General features: G+C 38.1%; 1 long non-coding RNA gene and 1 pseudogene across 1 annotated transcript in view; one reads left to right on the top strand and one right to left on the bottom strand.

The window, feature by feature from the left end:
- The window catches only part of LOC112205578 (uncharacterized), an 81,349-nt gene that overhangs the window by 49,177 nt on the left and 18,662 nt on the right, over positions 1 to 13,510 (bottom strand). The window lies entirely within an intron of this gene.
- LOC100615354 (olfactory receptor 4K15-like) lies at positions 2,931 to 3,974 on the top strand (annotated as a pseudogene).

The following is a 13,510-nucleotide window of genomic DNA, read 5'->3' as shown; positions in this document are numbered from 1 at the left end:
CATTCTTGTGTGAGTCAGACCACATAATGTAAAATTATGAGAAAATACTTCTTCTGATCTAAAATAATACATTATTAAGAATGCATACATATACTTAGTCACTGCAGTTGGTTAAAGAATTTTCATTTATATATCTTTTAAGAAATATTTTTAGTGTCTCTTTGAGGTTAATAGTCTCAAGATTTAATATTTGATGATAATAATCCCTGAATGGCTAAAGGAACTGCTCAGCGTCACACAGTTACCCAATGATACAACATAGAACATTTTAAAATAATAGCTTTGTTTTGACTACAGTACAGCGATTTTATTGGGAACAAAAATACAGTCCATTTTATCTAATAGGGAATGTACTAGGGGTAAAGGGAAGTGAATTCATCAGCTTGTCTAAATAAGGAAAGGGTTATTAATATTAGCAAATAATTTTTAGGGAGACAAGTTATAAACAACTGCCTCATCACCAGTGCATAGCACAGTGCCTGGGGAAAAGCAGGCATTTAAATTTATATAAAGTAAATGAACCAAAAAAGAATGGATTTAGGTAAGAAACAGGTTCAGAGTTCATGTGTTCCACCACTTTCATCTTATATACTAAGAAAGTTCTTGATTGAATCAATTTGCCCAATGTTTTCTCCATGAAAAACAGGGTCTTTTCTTTTTCTGAGCACCTGAAGAAGCCAATGAAAATGGAACAATAGAGCTCTGCAGAAGAGTCAGAAAAGCTATCGGGAGGATGATTCTTATGACTGTCTTTCACACAGTTGGATTGTGTGTCTTAGCCTAAAGACACCAGGAAGTTTCTGTGCTCATAAATGCCTCCTGATGCCCCTCTCTGCTGCAGCACCCGGAGGGTCTCCATAGGACACTCATTCCTTGTGCTTGTGGCTTTGCTCTTTCTGATGGAGTACCTATGAACTCCTATTCGCTGATTTTGTTAGATTTTACTTCTATTCATGCCTTAGGGATTCAATGCAGTATTTACGTCACAGGATTGAAGGGTCAGGACTTCTGGGAAGTGAGAAGAGAGATTTGTATAATTTTTTTCGGTAGCCTGCTTTACCTTCAAGCTCCACTTGTTAAACTCTTCTAAAAAGCCTAGAGCCATAGTTTTGATATGTGATAATCTGTGATAATACAAGAGTCCTCCCTTATCCATGATTTTGTTTTCAGCAGTTTCAGTTACCTCAGGTCAACTGTGGTCCAAAAATATTAACCTATTTTGAGAGCGAGACAGAGGAAAAAAAGAAACACATTCACATAAATGCTATTTCAGTATCTTGTTATACTTATTTTATTGTTAGTTATTACTGTTCATCTCTCACTGTGCCCGATTTATAAATTAAACTTTATCTTAGGTATGCATGTATAGGAAAAATATAGCTTATATAGGAATCAGTACTATCAGTGGTTTCAAGCATCCACTGGAGGTCTTGGAACACATCATTTGCAAATAAGGGAGAAAATTTGTATTTTTTTGGGAGAATTGGAGATTTGAAATACAGAAGTGAGTCTAAATTTGGTTTCTGGGAGTTAAAATTATTTATCACACGTTCTGTTCTTATAAATAAACCCTCCAGTCTAACCCAAAGAGAGACTTAGCAATTTGCAGCTATGATCTAAGAAGACATTAATATCAAAAATTGCAAGTGGTTAGAAATGAGTAAAATAAAAGACATCCTCTCCCAAGAGCTGATTAAGATGTAGAGAAAGATTCTTCAAAATCAGATAATGTAATGCTCCTTTAAAATTCACATTTTATTTTTTCTTATTTACCATAAAACTTTTCTAAGTTCTAAATAGCTTCTACAAATAAAAATGACATAAAAGGAAGAAAGTTCTGATAACATAGAATATAGAGTAACTGAGTAGAAAAGAAAAATCTTTTTTTCCTGCTCTGATTTCCTTAGTAATAAGTAATATAACTCATTAGTTATATTAGTATTTATAGTAAGCAATATAACTTATAAGTTTTTAAGCCACATCACATCAAATGAAATATCAATCATAGCTCAATAAACTGTCTATGGTTAGTAACACCAATGGCTAAGTTTAAAGACGCTTCATACCTTCAGGCATTAATTGAAAGGAACCAGTGTGCTAGATTTCATGATAAAGTAGAACTCCATGAAAAGCTGAATCATAAAAGAGTTCCAATAATATTGGGGCCTTTCAATTTTGCCAGGGTTCTGTACTTTAGTTTACATAATGTTTAACTGTAGAGAAGAAATAAGATATAATCACTTAAGGCAATGATTTCTCCTGTGAGCTCTCTTACACAAATCTAATGCTGTCTCTCTTTCTCTCTAATTTTCATAATTATGCAACTTATGTATAGAAAAGAGAAAAAAGCAAAAGTTCATATTTCAGTAAGTTTTCATAAAGTAGACACTCCCATGTAACTATCAACCACATCAAGAAAGAATATTACCAGCACTTCAGAAACCCCTCCCATGACCACTTCCTGTCCCTTAAGGATAACTGCTATGAGGTTTTTCTACACCTTAGTTTTGCCATTTTTGAACTTCATTTAAATAGACCAATACGGTGTATACTCTTTTGTGTCTAACTTTTTTAGTCATCAAGTTTGTGAAATTATCTTCCTCTGTGGCAGATGTTCAAAAAATTTTTACTATCATTTACTTTAGAAAAATTGGTTTAGATTTTGTCTCTGTAGACTTTTAGACTGGATTTCTGTAGTGTCACAAAAACTTCAGATGCTCAAATTCATTTTTAAATTGTCGATTTTATTTCTTAAATTAATGTATTTAGATATCCCAGTTGGTTGAACATCTCCTTGACAACTCTCCCCTTTAACCCAATCTTCCACACTTAGCTGTATAACTTGTAATAACTCATGAAAACCCAGACACATACATAGGAATAGGAATTGGAATTCTGAAAAGTTTAAGTGTAATTGGAAAACCAAACCCATGCTCACTTCATTAACTGATCTCTGTTTCTCTCCTATTCATGTAGCTGAAATTAAGTCCCTTCCAAAATTCAATGAATGAGACAAATCATTCTTGGGTGACAGAATTTGTGTTGCTGGGACTGTCTAGTTCAAGGGAGCTCCAACCTTTCTTGTTTCTTATATTTTCACTACTTTATCTAGCAATTCTGTTGGGCAACTTTCTCATCATCCTCACTGTGACCTCAGATTCCCGCCTTCACACCCCCATGTACTTTCTGCTTGCAAACCTGTCATTTATAGACGTATGTGTTGCCTCTTCTGCTACCCCTAAAATGATTGCAGACTTTCTGGTTGAGCACAAGACTATTTCTTTTGATGCCCGCCTGGCCCAGATTTTCTTTGTTCATCTCTTCACTGGCAGTGAAATGGTGCTCCTAGTTTCCATGGCCTATGACCGTTATGTTGCTATATGCAAACCTCCCCACTACATGACAATCATGAGCTGCTGTGTATGTGTTGTGCTCGTCCTCATTTCCTGGTTTGTGGGCTTCATCCATACCACCAGCCAGTTGGCATTCACTGTTAATCTGCTATTTTGTGGTCCTAATAAGGTAGATAGTTTTTTTCTGTGACCTTCCTCTAGTGACCAAGTTAGCCTGCATAGACACTTATGTTGTCAGCCTACTAATAGTTGCAGGTAGTGGCTTTCTTTCTCTGAGTTCCTTTCTCCTCTTGGTTGTCTCCTACACTGTAATACTTGTTACAGTTAGGAATCGCTCCTCTGCAAGCATGGTGAAGACCCGCTCCACATTGACTGCTCACATCACTGTGGTCACTTTATTCTTTGGACCGTGCATTTTCATCTATGTGTGGCCCTTCAGCAGTTACCCAGTTGGTTCTTGCTGTATTCTACACCATCTTCACATCTATTTTAAACCCTGTAATCTACATGCTAAGAAACAAAGAAGTGAAGGCAGCTATGTCAAAACTGAAGAGTCGGTATCAGAAGCCTGGTCAGGTTTCTGTAGTCATAAGAAATGTTCTTTTCCTAGAAACAAAGTAAACTTATGAGACTGTTACCACTTTAGCCCTGTCTCCATACACTTACAAGTGGATTCACTGTAATCTTAAAGCAAATCAACTTGGCCTGTGGGAAAGGTCAGTTGATTGATTCGAAGCAAACTGTAATGATAATAAAAACTCATGAAATAAACTTTAGTGATTTTAAGTATTCTTTCCCCATTGTATATTTTTTTAATTTCCTACTTTGTATTCTTTATTTTAAAACTTAAGATATAGACTTTGATGACATTGAGAAAATGACATTGCCTTATAAATAAATGGTTAATATACTATTCTCTCTCCCTTTGAAAACAGTACTACTCACACCAACTTTGGAGTAATGATAGGTGCATATCTCCAAGCCACAGAGATAACAGATCTATTTATAAGTATATGATACGTGATATACGGCATGTGATAGATCTAGATACGAATGCATTTTATACTGCACTATATATCTGACAGCACATGAAGACACGTCTATGAATGGTGTGAAAGATACAGTAAAATGTAAAAGGGCATGACTAACCAGCAGAAGGCATTTACATTCAACACTTTCACAAACCCTTCGTCACAGTGGCTGCTTAATATATGTTGTTCATGAAAAACAACCACCTGAACAAATTATTTACTGGTGTGTTATGTATTGGCCTATGTTAACTTCTGTTTAATACTGATAAAATAATCTGGGGAACCAGAGATGAGTTATAATTCTCTACCGCCTATCTTCATGATAGTAGGAGTCTGAATCTTAGTATAAAATATTTTCCCCCTAGATTTTTATGATCTTCTTAGAGTATTTTTATATTAGTACTTGGTAGATATTATAATTTTTTCTATGTGGACTTTTTAATTCAGTTGACGTTTCATTTTTAAATTGCCCAAGTAAGCTCTGAAAATGACAAAACCCTATTTCAAGACCTTAGATTTCATCATAAATTTACCCCTCCTTGATCACTTACAAGGCCAAGACTTTTGGGGATTCACCACTACAGGCTATTTTAGGCTTTTCCTCTTTTATAGCATTCAAGGCTATTTCTATATTTTTTTACTGGGTTCTAGTCACAGTCTGGTATAATGTTAACCAATTGTTTTCCAGACTCAGTCTTTAGAGTCTCCTAAAGGGATTCAATAATTCCTATTAGTGAAGGGAAAAACATGTTTCTGAGCCAAAGCATTCCGAGTTATTTAAGAAATAACAAAATAAAAAGAAAACAAATGTGCATTAGCATTTAAGAAAAAAATTAAATACAAAAAAGTATAAGTAAAAAAAGTAAGTATAAAAACATAGTAAAACTTTTTACAATAATACAACACTTCCAAAATTTTACAATATTTTTGCATATTCTAATTTTATGCATAAAACAAATGATATCTTGTGGTACTAGTACTAATTACAACTGAGTTGACATTGAACAACAAGAAATGTAGTAGTAGTTTTACATCTTTTTAAGCTTTAAAATATCTCTAGGATATATTCATTCCTTTCATTTTACATATGATAAAAATAAGATAAAGAAGCATTAAGAATACGGTGCAATATTATAAAGCTAGAAAATAGCAGAATGGATTTCCTACGCAGGTTTTGTGGTGTTTTGTTTTTTTGGTTTCTTTGACCCAGATGGCACACTTTTTAAATGTATTACTGCTTATAGTAGTACATTTACTGTGTATTATAGTTGGAGTACAGTGTGCCTTGTCCAGAAAATATGATTCTCTGGTTATCCTCTCACACACTTTTTCCTATTCCTAGTATGCAAAAATGTCTCCGAATATTATGTTTTTCACTAAAGAGGGTACCCAAGTTCCTTGCAAAGTTACTCAAATAACAAGAGCTCCGGCTGACTGGTACAGTTTTTCTGTAAACTGGACATTAAAATAAAAGCACGACGGGTTTTTCTTAAAGCACTAACCTGTTCTTTAACAAAAATTATAAAGGCTTAAAAAGAGTCTATAAAAATCTTACCTTACGGTCAGACATTAAAATTGGATAAATATGCCTACAAGGTTTTATTAAAATTGAGTTTAACATTAATGGCACACTAATATAAAGGTGAAATTTAGCTTATCTGGTATAAAATCACACAGGAAGCATTGTCAAATATAAAATGGTGTTTGGCTTTCTTTGGTCTAAAAACTAATAAAAATAGGTGCTAAAGAGAATTTAGAAGGAAAATGGATATTGCTAGACCAGAGAGAAATGTTATCCAAGCCCCTTATAAGGGAGTTCTTGTTCCAACTGCATCAAGGGACCGATTGTGGGTCCCAAGCCATGTGTGATGCAGTCCTCAGAGTTTATGGGTGCATAGGAATTTATACTCTGGCCAAGCAGGTTACAGACAGTTGCTTAGTAAAAGATTACCCTTTGGGGGAAGGAGTCCAGGCTTAAGGCCATTCCAAAGTATCCAGATTGATTACATACAGATGCCTCCAAATTGGTCATCTGAAATATTTATTAGTAATAGTAGATCACCTTACTCATTGGGTAGAAGCTATTCCCTTTTCAAGTACAACTGCTAATAATGTAGTCAAGGCATTAGTTGAAAATATTATACCCAGGTTTAGATTAATAGAAAACATTAATTCAGATAATAGGACTCATTTCACGGCACATGTCATTAAGAAATTATCCCAGGTACTGGATGTAACATGGGATTATCATACTCCCTGGCACTCATCTTCATTAGGGAAAGTAGAAAGGCCTATTACCCTGTTAAGAGTCTGAACTGCTCCCCCAAAAGACACAGGCCTATCCCCTTAAGAGATGCTTTATGGATCACCTTATCTACATTCTACTACTGATCTTCCTACATTTGAAACAAAAGATCAGTTTCTCAGAAATTATATACTTGGTTTATCTTCCATTTTATCTTCCCTCAGAACTAAAGGTCTTTTAGCACAGGTGCCACCTCTAGAGTTTCCAGTACACCAACATCAGCCTGGGGACCACGTCCCCATCAAAATTTGGAGAGAAGGAAAAGCTGGAACTGGCCTGGGAAGGACCTTACCTAATGCTCCTAACTACTGAAACCGCAGTCCGAATAGCAGAAAAAGGATGGACCTGTTACACCTGAGTCAAGAAAGCGCCACCCCCTCCAGAGTCATGGGCCATAGTCCCAGGGGAAAACCCTACCAAACTAAAGCCAAGAAAAATTTAACTTCCTTTCATCTATTCTGTTACTCCTTCTTCTTTCCTCACTCTATTGCTGACCACCTAGTTATTAATGTAACCAAGTCAATTTCACCTCAAACTATTAAATTTGATGCTTGCCTTGTTAGATCCTATGGAGACTTTTTAAGTCAAAGACAGCTCTCCACTTCAGAAAAGTACCTCTGTCCTTCCTGGCTCTTCGCAGACTGGACATTATTGAATTGGGATCATTTAGTCTGGGAAGATTTCAATGAGGACCCCGGCATCAGCTGGGAGTCTTGTCCCCCATAGAGCTTTTATGCTGCAGTTGGTCCAACGTTCTGTGGACCACTAAAGAGCAAGGATGGACTGCCTCAACCAGTAGTTGTAATCTCCTAAAGCCATACATTCATTTTACTAAAGGAACAGCTTCACTTAGCTGTCAGCTAAACCAGTGCAATCCAATACAGGTTATTACCCCAAACCCTCAAAGGTCTTCCCCTCCTCTAAGCTGGTTCCCTTCTTTAAGCTGGTTTTTATGGTATGGGGGATGAGGTTTCAGGAACAGACCCTATCAGATACTTTGAAATATGTTTCATTGATCCCCCACCACCTACACCTTCCCCTAAGCCTTCTTCCAAAACCTCTCACAATGAAACAGTTGTTACTCCTCCATCTAATGATAGGACCAAAGTAGACACTGTAGAAGTAAATGATTTAAAACAAACTTTAGCAATAGAGACAGGATATCAAGATGCAAATGCCTGGTTGGAATGGATCAAATATTCCATCTGCAGGTGAAACAAAAGCAATTGTTATGCTTGAGTGCATGGCAGGCCAGAGGCCCAGATTGACCCCTTTCCACTAGGGTGGTCCTCCAGTCGACCAGGCATGGGCTGCATGGTAGCTCTTTTCCAGGATTACACAGCCTGGGGTAACAAGTCATGTCAAGTTCTCTCTCTGCTATATCTCGAAGTTCAACACCCTGCAGGTCAGCCCCTGAAGGCCATCCAGCTTCCATCTCCCCACATTAATTTCACTTCTTGTCTCTCATGACAGGGAGGAAACTTGGTGTTTCTTGGAGACCTGAAAGGATGCAATGAGCTTAAGACTTTCCAAGAGCTTACCAATCAGTCAGCCCTTGTTCATCCCTGAGCAGATGTATGGTGGTATTGTGGTGGACCTTTACTGGACTCTCTGCCAAGTAACTGGAGTGGCACTTGTACTCTAGCCCAGTAGGCTATCCCTTTCACCCTGGCATTTCACCAACCAGAGAAAGGAAAAATACAACATCATAAAACAAGGGAAGCCCTTTATGTGTCTTCTGACTCTCGCATTTATTTAGACGTAATTGGGGTCCCATGAGGAGTACCAGATAAATTTAAAGCCAGAGATCAAATAGCTGCAGGATTTGAGTCAATATTTTGGTAGGTGACAATGAATAAAAACATAGATTGGATAAATTACATTTATTACAACCAACAGCGGTTTATTAACTACACTAGAGATGCTGTTAAAGGAATAGCTGAGCAATTAGGGCCTACTAGCCAGATGGCTTGGGGAAATAGAATAGCCTTAGACATAATATTAGCAGAAAGATGAGGAGTCTGCATCATGATTAAAACTCAATGTTGTACCTTCATCCCAAACAACACCGCCCCCTGATGGAAGTACAACAAAGGCATTGCAAGGTCTAACTGCCCTGTCCAATGAGTTAGCCAAAAACTCAAGAGTGAATGACCCCTTCACAGGGTGGCTAGAAAAACGGCTCATTAAATGGAAAGGAATCATAGCCTCAATTCTTACTTCTCTTGCAGCTGTAGTAGGTGTACTCATTCTTGTCCAGTGTTGTGTCATACCATGCATCTACGGGCTAGTGCAAAGACTTATAGATGCAGCATTTACTAAAACCTCCCTTAGCTCTCCTTCACCTTATTCAGATCAGCTTTTTCTTTTAGAGGATTAAGTTGAGCAGCAAAGCCAAGATGTGTTAAAAAAAGTTTGAAGAGGAAATACTATGAAAATTGAAAGGAAGAAAATTGTAGGATATCATAAATTCCTCCTCAAAAGTTTTAGCCTGTAAATTGTTAAATACAATGAGTTCTGAGATCCTCTCCAAAGAACCAATGTATCAGTATGTTTGGCTCCCTGTTCTTTGCTCTTCATTTTAAAGTTGAATTTCCTTGTTCTTTATGTCTCCTTGCCCCTAGTTTCAGTAAACAACCTCCTCCTACCCTCTATCACCTGCTCTGATCTTAGTCACCCTTGTTCACCTGCTCTGATCTTGGTCATCCTTGGTCACCTGCTCTGTTCTTAGTCATCCTTGGTCACCTGCTCTGTTCTTAGTCATCCTGAGTCACCTTTTCTGTAACTGTCCTTCCCACCAAACTACTCATCCTGCCACTCTGGCTCGTACCTCTGTTCTCTTTAAAATAGCCAATCTGAATTAGCTTAGATGTGCGGTCTGACCCTAGCCAATAGGGGAATGACACAGCAGTAGGGGTGGTGAGGGATAAGAACCCCTTCCCCTCCCTTGTTCGGGTGTGCTCTCACCGTTGCTCCATCCATGAGACACACGCTTCTATAGAAGTAAAATTGCCTTGCTGAGAAAATTCATGTTCGAGTGCTATTTCTTTTGCGGCACCAAAAATTTATTTCCAACACTCTCTTCTAGCTATTTTGTAATATACAGGCTACCATGTATATGTGAATAGAATAGGAGATAATTGATCATATAGAGCAGAGATTGGCAAATTTCTTCTGTAACAGGCCAGATATTAAATATTTAGACTTTATGAGGTGCATAGTCTCTGTTGCATATTGTTCCTTACTGTTGCATTTTTTTCTTTTTTACATCCCTTCAAAAATATAAAAACACTTCTTAGCTTGTGGGCCATACATAAACAGACTATGAGTGAGATTTGGCCCATGGAGCCATAATTTGCCAACCCTGGCTACAGATAATCAATTATAGTAGGGGACACAGAAAGCAAGTAAACAAGCAAACAAACAATAAGTAAGTGCTAAACTAACAAGAAAACATCACTACCTATAACATATAAATCACTCCCAAGGGATCCCTTGTAATACTATGGAGATCCTGTCCACTCTCCTCCCCCCAGAGAACCACTGGCCTACTTTTTGTCACTTTAGATTAGTTTGAATTTTGTAGAGTTTTAGAAAATTGAAATCATACACTAAGAACTAATTTTTTAATCTGTTTTTCACTCTGTCTAATCATTTTTTCAATTCATACATGGTCATTACAGGAAAGGTGTCTGGATCCAGACTCCAAGAGAGGGTTCTTGGATCTCAAGCAAGAGAGAATTCAGAGTGAGTACACAGAGTAAAGAGAAAGCAAGTTTATTAATAAAGTAGAGGAATAAAAGAATGGCTACTCCATAGACAAGAGTCGTCCCTACGGATGCTGGTTGCCCATTTTTTATGGTTATTTCTTGAGTATATGCTAAACAAGGAGTGGATTATTCATGCCTCCCCTTTTTAGACCATATAAGGTAAACTCCTGATGTTGCCATGGCATTTGTAAAGTGTCATGGCGCTGGCAGAAGTGTAGTAGTGAGGACAACCAGAGGTCACTCTTGTCACCATCTTGATTTTGGTGGGTTTTGGCTGACTTCTTTGCTGCAACCTGTTTCATCAGGGACTTGTATCTTGTGCCGACTTCCTATCTCATCCTGTGACTTAGAATGCCTTAACCTTCTAGAAATGCAGTCCAGTAGATCTCAGCCTTATTTTACCTAGCTCCTGTTTAAGATGGAGTTGCTCTGGTTCAAACACCTCTGACATTTCCCCCTCACTTTTATAAGAGAATCCTTAATACCAAGGGCTGCAAAGGGATGAAGATCCATCTTCTGAAACTTCTTCAGGCTGAATAGGGGTAATGATATTCCTGCCTAATTATTAGGGTCCCCTGTATTTGGGGTAGAGAGGAGCTCAGTCAGAAAGCATCAGTATGGTGAAGGCCATTCCTAACTCTGAGTTCTGACAAAAGGTGATATCTGGGACATTAGTAAGTGTTTAATTTAAGGAAACATTGAATAAGTTTATCCTACGTTCCTACACAGAGAGTACAACAGCAATATATTCCACAAGAGTAGAGCAAAGTAAGTAAAAATATCTGAAGTAAACTAAATTAGAAGGCTTTCCGTGAGCTGGGCAGTTGTTGGAACCAAGCCAATATGAGATTACTAGCCAATTCCAATATGTGCCCAGAATTATAAATATTGATTCAGATTTTTACATTATCCATCCCTCGTTTCTTCTGAACAGCAGTCAGAGATCACTGGTTGGCTTAGAAGGATTCTTGTTAAAGGCTGGCCAAGAACTTAGCTATCAAAGGTTGGCAGTAAAAAAACGAATTTGATTTCAAGGTTGCAGGGATTCTTACCAAACTGACTTAACAGGATTTTTCACTAAAACCTGGCTAGGTAAGTCAAGAGAGTAGGGTGTTGTGTCAAAAGACAACAGGGGTGGCTATACTAATATCAGAAAAAATCGGATTTAAATAAAAATGTTTACAAGAGACATAAAAGGACATTATATACTGATGAAGGGTTAAATATAGTAAGAAGATATAACAATCATAAACGCTTACAAACCATCAAAATATTTGAAGCAAAAACTGACATAATGGAAGGGAGAAATAAGCAATTCTACAATAACAGTTTAAGACTTCAATACCCTACTTTCAATATGGATAAAACAACCAGACAGAAGATAGGTAAGGAAAATAGAGGACTTAGAATAAACCAAATTGTTCTAACATATACAGAATATTTACCCAACAACAGCATACACATCCTTCTCAAGTGTATATGGGATATTTTCCAAGACAGAAAATATGTTAGGCCCAAATTAGGTCTCAGGAGAATTAAAAGATAGCTATCACACAAAATATCTTTTCTGAACACAATGAATTAAAGTGAGAAATCAATAACAGAAGTAAAACTGGAAAACTGACAAAATCGTGGAAATTAAACACACTCTTACACCATCAGTTGATTAAAGAAGAAACCACAGTAGAAATTAGAAAATATTTACAGACTAATGAAAATGACAACACAGCATACCAAAACTAATGGGATACAGCAAAAGCAGTACTAAGGAGAAAATTTATAGTGATAAATGTATACATTCTGAAAACAAAAAGTTTTTTTTTTTCAAGCTGACTGGGGAAATTACATGCCAGCTCTTCTCAGAAAGATCAAAGTTACCAGTGAATGAACAAGTTTTGAATGGAAAATATAGAGAAGTGAGGACCTGTTGGAGTAACCACGCGAAGAAGTTGAAGCCCAGAAGAAGAATGCAGCAAGACTCTGGCTGATATCAACCTCTGAGCAACTCAGAGCTCAGCCAAAATGGTAGGTAGAAGTTGCTTCTTTCTACACCCCTCTGACGACCTGCCGAGTGCTAAACGGCTGGGGAGCCCCTTTGCGCTTGCTAGCCAGGGCAACACAATCAGTGATGATTAGAGAATTTCCTGAGAACACAGAACCAGTGGCCAGCTCGCACAGCCATACCCACTCTCCCCTTGGACCTGAACTGAGATGGTGGGCACCATACTGGTTGTGCACCAGTGTGTCACTTTCCTTCCCAAGGATCCTCTGCCCTTAAGTCATTGCACCACCAGACCACCTGCAAATATACTCCACAACCTGCTCTGACTTTGGCAAGCACAGGGGACCAGTGGGTGCCTGGGGTATTGTAGGTTCTCTGGAGATCTTACTCTCAGCATGGAGCCACCCTTTAAGGAGCTGGGGAGCACAGCCTGCGAAAGTACTCCCTGGGACAAAGGAAATACAGATGTGGCACCAACTGAGGAATGAGACAGCATCAATATCCAGGAATAATTATGAAGAAGAGGATCTCTCCCACCTTTCATCCACCGTACACTGTTATGAATGCAGTAGCAGTTCTTCCTGCAAGAGCTGGTGAGTGTGCACTGAAAGAAAGTGATTCTTTGTGCTTTCAGCAGGGGTGGTGGATCCATCCCTGCTGAAAATGAGACTGTGCCTGCTCTGGCTTTCACAAGGGGTGGGGTCCAACTCCCCCTTCCAACACAGAGTGGCAGCACCCTGACAACAGAGAATAGACTACAAAGTTGTCTGTCCTGTACTGGAGGAAGAGGTTCTACCCTGACCCTCGTTATAGTGGTAGCCATCAGAGAGGCAGATCCATGGCCCACAAAGGCACTGTGCTGGGAACTAAAGGATGAAGATTTTACAAACAAGGTCATGAGACCTGTGACAGGGATATGATAGGGAAGTAGACTGCATTTCTTCTAGTTCAGGATGAAGAGCTGGTGCACCCCTCCATCTCTTTCCTGGAGGCTTCAGGGCACTCCATCATGATCTCTTCCCACCATGCTCATCAGTGCAAATTCATCC

Source organism: Pan troglodytes, chromosome 14 (assembly GCF_028858775.2).
Source record: "Pan troglodytes isolate AG18354 chromosome 14, NHGRI_mPanTro3-v2.0_pri, whole genome shotgun sequence".
NCBI classification, from domain to species: Eukaryota; Metazoa; Chordata; class Mammalia; order Primates; family Hominidae; genus Pan; species Pan troglodytes.
Note: the sequence above shows the minus strand (reverse complement) of the source record. Positions and strands in the feature narration are given on the sequence as shown.